We start from the raw sequence: 9,028 nt of genomic DNA on the forward strand, positions 1-9,028 counted from the left end.
AAAGGTTATAGGAAGTTGCATTGCAAAACTGGACAGAATGCACCCAGGAGCCACCCTGGCTCTGTAGTGCAGATCCTACAGATGAGACCAAAAAGCCAGTCTTTTAAGAACCACAGTGAACCAGTTACCTACAAGGCCATACAGGCCCAGATACTTTGTTCACATTCGTTGAGATGGCTTAAAGCACACTGGCATTTTGCACTGAGTACCAAGGTGGATTGATTACACAAGCAACACACCAGAAACCATCTCACTCACTGGAGGAAGCAAACTTCCATAACACTAGAGCCAATGCCTGGATTTTTTCATATGCACTTAGCAGATGTACTAGGGAACAACTATTCAGAATGCAGCTAGCAATCTTACACTTTTATGTCTGTGTCCAGAAAAACAGCACAAACACAGCCTGTTAAGGAAGCTCCATACTGTGGAATTATATGTATAAACATTTCTGAGAAATGGTTAAACCCCTTGTGTTGTGGTCCACACTATTTTTCAAAGAATTTGGCTCTGCTTGATAATTCCACATATCAGCCACTGGTTTGGTCCCTCTGACTTCTCAGTAGTGACAATTACATCTCATCTCCTACACCCAGTGTCCAAAATTTACAGGTTTATTCAAGGTTACCACAGCATAATCCTGCGTTTATCATACACGCATAGGACAGGTCTAAACTGTTCTAAGATGTGCCAGAAATAGCCTTCTTTGAGAAAAGCAGTGAAGCAAGTCTTCAGATGCAACAGTGTAGAGGAAGGGGTAGAAAGAAAAGTATTTACAGTAAGTAAGAAACACTTTCATTTCCTTCTGTGCTGCTGATATGGCATGAAGAAAATCTTTCTCAAATGTCGCTGCAAGACTGGGGCTAACTACCTGCCTTGGATGTGCACATTCAACTTCATTTCACCTTCATGTGTGAAGGGCAAGCTGGTAGAGCTGAGGGTTGCAGTGCTGTGGTGGAGGCACAAGACAGAACAGACAGCATGCGCAGGGTCGCTTCAAAATACCACCCCAAGTTGTTCAGAGTCGCAGAAAATCAACAAAATGCAAAAGGGGTCTGCATACAGCCACATCCAGCAAAAATTCACTTCTTCTCCAGCCAATGACAGCAGCATCATAGAGCTCATTTAAAGATTAGCAGTAAAATCTAAGGAAAATATGGCCTTCCTACTGTAGTTCTGTTGTTCCAGAAGTGACTGCATGACTGTGACATTGCAGGGTCCTGTATTTAGTCTCCCTCTCAGCAACTCCAGGACAAATGAGTACATTTATGAGTTCAATATTTCTTGACTGCAAGTGCCCCATACATCACATGGTATGTGAAGTCCCATTAGGTTCCTTCTGTCCCTCACAGCCTCACTAGCTAAGAAAAAAAAACCCTCACAGCCAGGATAAAGATGACAGCACATGCAAAGCCTGTGTTGTCATCCATCAGCAGCCTCCTCTTAAGAGCAACACTCTCAAATTACATGTATAATGAATTTCTTTGATGAGATTAGACACTAATTTTTAACATTGGTTAATGAATGCTCACAACACCCTTGGCTAGCTAGAAAATTCACTTCCCTTTTTTATATAAAGACAAAGTTTTGTGTGATTGTTGCAGATAGAAAACACCTTGTGAGGCTTAACAGAAACTACAAGTAGAAGGGGAGGGAAATAAGAAAGGCATGGTAGAGGGAGGTGATCCTGCCCCTCTGCTCTGCTCTCTGAGACAGCACCTGCAGTACTGCGTCCAGCTCTGGAGCCCCCAGCACAAGAGGGATGTGTTGCTGCTTGATTGAGTCCAGAGGAGGGCCAGAAAGCTAGAGCACTTATCTATGGATACAGGCTGAGAGACTTGGGGTTGTTCAGCCTGAAGAAGAGACTTCATAGCAGCCTTCCAGTACCTAAAGGGGGGCTACAAGAAATCTGGAGAGGGACTTTTTACAAGGGCAAATAGTGATAGAAGAGGGAATGGCTTTAAACTGAAAGAGGGGAGATTTAGATCAGACATTAGGAAGGAATTCTTCCCTGTGAGGGTGCTGAGGTGCTGGCACAGGTGCCCAGAGAAGCTGTGGCTGCCCCATCCCTGGCAGTGTTCAAGACCAGGCTGGACAGGGCTTTGAGTGACCTAGTATAGAGGAAGGTGGCCCTGCCCATGGCAGGGGGTTGAAACTGGATAAGTTTTAAGGTCCCTTCCAATCTAATCTATTCTATGTTTCTATAAGAAGTTGTAGCTGGAAGGTGAACTAAAAATCTTTTTACATGGTGAGTTGCAAGCTCACAGGATTATTTTGTTCATTTAGCCTCCAACAGCATCACAAAAGGAGAATAGAGATTCATACCTTACATGACATAAGGCATTGATAGAACACAGGAGACTGGAAAACCTGAGCTAGCAAGTAAAGCAGGAAGTAAGCTGTGAAGTATTACAGAGAAATTTGTACACACTGACTCCGCACATCTTCCTTTAAACAGGCTGGTGTTAGCAGCGTACCTGTTTTTACTGTCATTAATGCATGTCAGCGTTAACTGGGGAAATACACAGACCTGGCTTAACACGGAGGAAGGCGGCAGAGCCAGATGCTAGAAACTCAGTGTGTGGAAACAGAAAATGAGCCCACAGCTCCAGCAACGCATGGAGCTGGCTCTGCAGGCTGCTGAGGCCCCCCCTGCCCCAGCACTGGCTCCTGGCCACAGCATGGCAGTTACAACCTGGTTTCTGCAGCACCGGGAGGAGGCAGAGGCTTGCAGTCATGCTAACTTACCTGTCCAATCCACGCCTACAGCTATTCATGCATGAGACTGTTTTTAATTAAACATGTTTTGAGTGGCTCTGAGGAGGGTTTAGCTGTGCAGCCACAAAGCAGGAATAGCGGTCAAGCCTTCAAGATGCTTCTGTGTAGGGGCAGCAGCATCCCAGAGGCTGAACTTGCAGAGACTGATAGAGATTTATGTTCATAAGAATATGAAATCTTTGCTAAATGGAACTAGGCAGAGAGCTATTCTTGAACGCTGAACTCTTTCTTGATCAAAGAAACAGTAATAACAAGCAAAAAATAGAAGAGTATACATAAAAATGTATACACTTACATGGTGATAAAGAGACAGTCTTGCACTTTTTTTCTCTAACAGCAAAGTTGGGAAATTACAGTTACTTTACAGCTTACTTAGGAATCAGACACACATAATCAGAGTACTCCTGTAAATCATGTTCATGTAAATCATGTTCAGAGCAAGTGACCTTTGGACAAAATAGGTTGTACTGGCATAGTAAGAAGAGTGACCAGGACTTCTGATCATAGATGAAGGCCCTCTTGAGTCAGGGACTCTATAGCCCCACATAGATCTGTAAAATGGAAATAAACCTGCAGGCTCCCAGCTACAGACAACAAGGACATGGACATAAATAGATTTCCCAGGTAGCCCCGCAGTACAGGCCTGCCAAATACCGTATACTCTGCATGAGACCTGCTCCACTGGCCCTTGTCCCATAAGCTGTCCTGTAGCACTTTCAGTTCATACGTTTGTGATACAGCACCACAGCACTGCTGCCTGGGACCCAACACACCAGGAAGAGCCTGTCAGTCTGGATGTCCAGCCAGATGCAGGTGGCTTGCATGGCCCTAGAGGAGCAGAAAAAACAAGAGGCTGCATTGCAGCTGTGGATAGACATAATTGTACCAACAGCAGTCCATTCTCCAAGCTAACCCACACCCTAAGTACACTTGCCACTCACCTCAATGGATGCACACAGCACTGTCTACCAGCATGTCTGACAGAGAGGCTCTTCCTCACCACAAGGACCAGAGCAGAGGTCTCCTGTCAAGTCTTAAGAAAGCAGAAAGGCCAGACACAGCTCATGGATGTTTCTCTCTACCTCCTGAAATCTCCCATTTGCCATAGTTCCCACAGAAATTTGCACGTGGGGCATTTCTCCTGACCAGTTCTCACATGGATGCTGAATAAGGCAAATCAGGAAGAGAGAAGGGAACTGGATTTTTATTCTCATTCCTCTTACCTCTGCCTCAAGAGATAACCTGTGAGTAAAGGAGAGAGTGAAGGAGACATATTGCCACACTGTTTTTCCAGATTCCAGTACAAAGAGACCATAAAAAAGACTGTTCTAACTCAAATTAAAAGTTCACCTCAACCATTAGCCTTTCTCCAAACATAGCTGATGTCAGAGCCTCAATGAGAGATGCTATCTCTGTGACAAAGACATTTAAAGTAACCCACAAATTATAAAAAGCATGTTGCAGAAACATGCTGATATCAGGAAGTGCTACAGAAAGGCTCTGGGCCCAGGACAAAGTATCTGTGGTTTCTCCAGCCTGTAGTACCTCAGCGATGAAACGATACAACACTTGCAGGAGTCAGGGCCAGGATTTCTGGAGCTCCTGTGACAGGGCCCATGGGCATGCTCTCTGTTTCTTCAGAACATTCATGGGTATTTTAAGCTTTCTCTTGCCAAGAGGTGGAAGGAACATCTGAGATCCTTCAAACATGGATGAGTTATGTTGGGGGCCTAGCAACAGGGCTGATAGAAGGAAAACCTGTGTAGATACCCACTCTGAAAACCTGTGTGGATACCCACTCTGCAGACAAAGCAGAACCCAGGAGATGAACCTCCCAGATGAGCTATGCTGTTCCTCAGATACCTCTCCGGTGAGACAAACACCACTGGTCCTCGACTCATGCTTCCTGCCCCAGCACTTGCTTTTGCTGTGTGATGCTGAAGTTATCTGGGGCCAGATGCTGCTGTTCCCTACCTGTACTACTGTGTTCAGCTCTGGGGTCCCCAACATAAGACTGTTGAAGTAAGTCCAGAGGACAAGAACGTAAAGATCCCAGCTGTCCAGGGCAAGCACACCAATCACATACAGTTTCTGTGGCATAGCTCTCCTAGTTTGGCCCATGATGACAAGAGAAAAAGAAGAATCCATATAGAGATTAACTGCTAGAAACCACACAACTTATATTTTGCACCACTGTGAAATGCTTTGCATTTGCTTTGGGAAAAAACAAAACAAAACAAAACTGCCTTATTATTACAGAGCTATTCGGATTTATGAGTTTGTCGTGGTTTAAACCCAACCACAAACCTCTTTTACTCACTCTCCCCCTTCTTGCCCTCCCCCTGCTTCTGGAGGGACGGAGAGGAGAATCAAAAAGAATGCAACTCCCACGGGTTGAGATAAGAACAGCCCAGTAACTAAGGTATAACACAAATCACTACTGCTACCACCAATAATAATAGTGCTAAAGGAAATAACAAGAGGAAAGAATACAACACCTCAACACCAGCCGACCAATAACTCACCCCACTCCCCCCAGCCAAGCACCGACCGATACCTCCTGCAACCCTGCAGTCCCTCTACCCCCTCCGGGTCACTCCAAGTTACATCCTGGGCATGACGTGCTGTGGTATGGAATACCTCTTTGGCTAGTTTGGGTCAGGTGTCCTGTCTCTGCTTCCTCCCAGCCTCCCCTCCTCCCTGGCAGAGCATGAGGCTCACAAAGTCCTTGGCCAGACCAAACATTCGAGCAGCAACTGAAAACGTCAGCGTTACCAGCACTGTTCCCAGGCCAAAAGATCAAAGCACAGCACTGCACTAGCTACTAAGAAGGAGAAAAATGACTGCTGCTGCTCAACCCAGGACAGAGTTAAATCATGCTGTTACTTGAACAGAGCTTAACTGAAGGACTACATCGAGGACAGCAAGCACAATGCCTACAGACTACAGGCTTTGGCCAGGAAAATCTGCTTGTATGAGTGGACAATGCAAGGAGAAGCCAAGTTAATATCCAATCAGCCGCAGGCTGGTGCAGGTCAACCATGCTTTTTTGCTTTAATTTCTAATGAATGTCTCAAATTAATTTCAGCCCCAATCAGTCTCACCTCAGAGCCTGCCACCATGTAACTCTGCCACTAGTGCCCCCAGCTCACTGTCCTTCGCCTAGCCTGTCAAAACTGAGACACAAGCAGCCAAAATTGTCAGAGATTTTCAGCTCCTTCCAAGCAGGAGTTTTCTGCAGCCACCCACCCACACAACTCCTCAAACACCAAACCATCTTGTTCATCTTGTGGTTTCTCCTTGCTGTGCCTTTGGTGAGGGAAAATCAGCTTGGCAAAATCCCCCTTGTTTAGGACCTTGATTTAGCACCACGGACAACCTAATGTGACAATCAAAAGACTTTAAAAAGCAGCAAAAAACATGTTTCCTTTTGCTGAAGCTTTGTTACCAGAGACAAGAAACTGCAACTGCTGGTTCCTGCAGCAAATTAGAGCATTCAAGAGCTTTAAGAAGCTTCTTTTAAGGAGCACATATTCTTCGATCAGGGAGAAAAGAAAAAATACACAGCTCATCTAACATTGTATTGCTTATTAGAAGTGCTTAGCAAACACAGACTAAGGTATTCAGAAAACCAGTTGTCAGCAGACAAGACATTCATTGTACAGGGATCATAACCCCACTGAAAAAAAAAAAAAATAGAGGTCCACAAACTGGAAAAGGCTGAAAAGCAGTGTTTTATAGGATCTAAAATGGAAACACGGCTTCAACATGCCAGTTGGAACTTGAAAGGCAGGTGGAAAAGTCCTTGGTCACAACACTCTTTAACAAGTAGTCCTGGATGAGGCCAAGGCAACAAATCAGTATGGCTTTTTCAGACTAAACACCTGCATACCCTGAAAATCTGAAATAAGCTTTTATTCTATGTGTTTCTCCTATGTGTTTGGCAATGCCAGCATGCTGATAACTGTTTCTCCCACACTCAGTGGGAGCAGATGTGGTCTCCTGGTCTGAAGGCTCTGTTCATGGCAAGAAGGATGGGGTCAGGTCTGCATGAAGGCAGAACGGAATGTCCCATTTCCAAATTCAAGGAATTATATACAACTACAGAAATCCAACTCACCACCACCTCACCTCTTTCTGGTTGGTCCCAGGGCACTCCCCCTGACAGAAACAAATGAGGTCAGCCAGTCTGTGGATCAGAACATCCCAAAGAGGCACCGGAGTTGATCAGTAGATGAGAGGGTCCCATCTGGGCTACAAATTCTGTTGTAAAAGTGATTTGGGATGTTTATCAATCAAAGAAGAAAGGGAGGGGGGCAAAACTACAAAAGGTTTATTTCACGATCCTAAAACGCCTCCTCCATAGAGAAGGAAGGTGTCCAAAGGAATTTTCAAGGAGTTTATATACAACTTGAAATGAAAGGCTAAGCATAATCATCCAATAACACAGAGACACACATTTGCCCTCTCCCATCATGTTCAGGACCTCTGAAGTACTCTCAGACATCCAATATTGTGCTGCCTCTGTCACCTGGCCATTAACACAGGTGTCGTGGTTTAAGCCCAGTCAGCCACACAGCCGCCCCACTCGCTCAATCCCCCCCCCTTCCTCCCCCCAACTCCTGAAGGGGTAGGGAGGAGAATCTAAGGAACGTAACTCCCATGGGTTGAGATAAGAACAGTCCAGTAACTAAGGTATAACACAAACCACTACTGCTGCCACCAATAATAATAATGATAAGGGAAATAACAAGGGAAGAGAATACAACCACTCACCACCTGCCAACCGATACCCAGCCTGACCAAGCAGCAATTTCACCCTTCCGGGTAACTGCCCCCAGTTTATATAGGGGGCATGACGTGCTGTGGTATGGAATACCTCTTTGGTCAGTTTGGGTCAGGTGTCCTGTGTCTGCTTCCTCCCAGTTTCCCCTCCTCCCTGGCAGAGCATGAGACTCAGAAAGTCCTTGGTCAGAGCAAACATTACTGAGCAGCAACTAAAAACATCGGTGTTATCAGCGCTGTTCCCAGGGTGAAAGTCAAAAACACAGCACTGCACCAGCTACTAAGAAGGAGAAAAATGACTGCTACTGCTGAATCCAGGTCAGTATCCACTCCTTATTCCATACCATTCACGTCATGCTCAGATCCCACATTTTCAATATACCATCAACCTTATCTCATATATATACATATATATACATCCACAGAGAGAGAGAGAGATCATTCCTTAGTGCATGGACTGATTCCTACAAAGCTGCTGAGTCCATCTGGTCCATGATGTCGGGCTCCATCTCTTGTAACAGTCTTTCGGGACAGGACAGGCTCTGTGCAGTGTTGGATCATTGTCTGTGGATGCTGATCGTTCCTTTACTGCAGAACTCATCTAGTTTCATCAAAATTCATTCTTTCTTGGGATAATGTTTCAAAGGAAGTCAGAGCCAGTCACTGGTGACCTGAAGACATCTAGTTGGTGGGTTATAAAAGTGCTACATAGCAGGCAACAGCATACAATTGAGTTCATTGGCTGTTTTCCCCTAAAATCAAATCCCCCTGAGGTACACATCGGACTTCCCCAGCTTTCCGCATTACCCACCAAGTATATCTGGGTCCCTGAGCAAAGCAAACCCACGAGTGAAGCAGGAATAACCCAGACTGTCTTCCCCAGCAAATTCTTTATGTGCACCACAGGAACTTTATCCCCTTCTACAGTATGTAAAAGTTCTGACTGGGCTCGACCAGGCCTGTTGGCAGATGCTCTGGTGTTGACCAACCAGGTGGCTTTTGGTAAATGTGTATCCCAATGTTTGAAATTCCCACCTGCCATTGCTCTCAGTGTGGTTTTTAACAGCCCATTGTACCGTTCGATTTTCCCAGAGGCTGGTGCATGGTATGGGATGTGATATACCCACTCAATGCCATGCTCTTTGGCCCACGTGTCTACAAGGTTATTCCGGAAATGAGTCCCATTGTCTGACTCGATTCTCTCTGGGGTGCCGTGTCACCACAAAATCCACTTCTCAAGGCCTAGGATAGTGTTCCAGGCAGTGGGGCACAGCGTATGTTTCCAGCCATCCGGTGGCTGCTTCCACCATGGTAAGCACATGGCGCTTGCCTTGGCGGGTTGGTGGGAGTGTGATATAGTCAATCTGCCAGGCCTCCCCATATTTATACTTCAGCCGTCATCCTCCATATCAGAGAGGCTTTAACCGTTTAGCTTGTTTAATCACAGCACATGTTTCACAGTCAT

This window comes from Lathamus discolor, chromosome 4 (genome assembly GCF_037157495.1).
Source record: "Lathamus discolor isolate bLatDis1 chromosome 4, bLatDis1.hap1, whole genome shotgun sequence".
Lineage (NCBI taxonomy): Eukaryota > Metazoa > Chordata > Aves > Psittaciformes > Psittacidae > Lathamus > Lathamus discolor.